The sequence below is a fragment of the Empidonax traillii genome, unplaced genomic scaffold (genome assembly GCF_003031625.1).
Source record: "Empidonax traillii isolate 1590-97213 ecotype Southwest subspecies unplaced genomic scaffold, ASM303162v1 scaffold149:size904812, whole genome shotgun sequence".
Lineage (NCBI taxonomy): Eukaryota > Metazoa > Chordata > Aves > Passeriformes > Tyrannidae > Empidonax > Empidonax traillii.
The window spans coordinates 460,534-462,129 of record NW_020955342.1 but is presented as its reverse complement, the minus strand read 5'-3'; the positions used below and the strand labels follow the sequence as shown (position 1 = coordinate 462,129).

At 40.9% G+C, this 1,596-nt stretch overlaps 1 protein-coding gene across 1 annotated transcript in view; it reads right to left on the bottom strand.

Moving 5' to 3' along the window:
• Positions 1-1,596, bottom strand: part of UBL3 (ubiquitin like 3) — a 62,240-nt gene that overhangs the window by 58,851 nt on the left and 1,793 nt on the right. The window lies entirely within an intron of this gene.

Genomic DNA, 1,596 nt, shown 5'->3' with positions numbered 1-1,596 from the left:
CAAAACAAACAAAAAACCAAAAAAATCACAAAAAACCTCCAAACCAAACAAAACAACAACGACAAGAAAACAAACAAACAAAACCCCAACAACAACAATCTTACATACAACAGTTTGAATTTTAACAGCATATTAAGACAGCATCCCTGTACAGGTGCCTCGAGGTGACCTCAGGTTAATTAAGGAGGTGCCCTGCCCATACTCTTCCCACTATCACTCTCGTAGCAGGGACAAGAGAATAAGCACCACAACTTCTTTTCAGCACCACTTTTTCTTTTCAGGCTCTGCAGATCACAGCTGTGTCCTGCTGTAAACTAAAGTTGGTGGCAACTCAAAGTTATGTCCATGGCCACACTGTAACAGCTGAGGTGCATGGCCCTTCCCAGGTGCTCTGTTATGAGGAGGCAAGGCAGACTGTGTAATCCTTTACAGTTCACAGGATGAATTGCCAAAGGTTATGTGGAAATACCCTTTGATTAAACATCAAGAAGTCCATGTGCTCCAGAAAGTCAGGAAAGTAAGGACAGCGACAAGCACAGGCAAACTGAATGAGTTGTCAGCAAGACAAGAAGGCAACAGCAGGGCACATCTGCTGCATTGGAGATGATTCTTTTTAATTGTTTAGATGGAGGAACTCATCTGTGGTGCATAGAGACAAGTACATCCATAGGACATCACCATAGGAAAGAAACCAGCATGATTCTATGACTTTTGCTTTTTTGCCTCTATTTTAGCAGTCCATTAAGAGGAAGGATCATGCATTTTAAGTTGATGAAGAAGTGGGGTACAGGAGGAGTCAGGAGTCCTGACTACTTCAGGTCCTTGATGCTTTGTGTATACAGTCGAGTTGGTCAGCTTTTCTGCCAAGTCTTGTATAAATGAGGATCGACTCCTCTCTTTGACCTATGGCTGTACTGACCAAGAAATGGCAATTATCTTTTTGATTTTTAATTATTATTATTATTATTACTATCTCTAAACTATTCTACAATTAAGACTGCTGGCCAGAATGCCATAGTATTAGGCACGACACGATCTAAGTACATATCATGTTCTGTCCTGAGTGGTTCATAGTGCTTGGTCTACTCAACAGGTGACATTTATATCACATTTGAATGACTTTTTTCTGCAGCTCTCACCTATGATGACCACACACAAATGAATGGAGGATCTGGCACAATTGGTACATGCTGGAGATCATTTTAGGGTGATTGTGCTGGACAAATGAATAAAAAGAGGTGCTGCATGATGATCCTGGTAGAAGTTGTACCACATACGATGATGGGGGTAAATCCACCAGTTTTGTAATTTGAAATGCAAGGTGGTCAAACATAAAACAGAAAAAAGATCTTTTCTCTTTGGCACGTAGTAAGAAAGGCTGTTACAATAGTATTCATTTCACATTTGCAGAGAGAGGAAATTAGAGTTGTGGTCAGCAGTAGTTGGCTGGAACAAGGGACCCTGCAAAAGTGTAACTGCAGACTGAGTCTGGGATCAGCTTGCAGATAAATCCCAAGCAAGTGCTACAGGCATACATATCTGAAACAAATACTTTCCACATCTGAGGATCAAGCAAAAAGGTGAAATGCTGTTCAA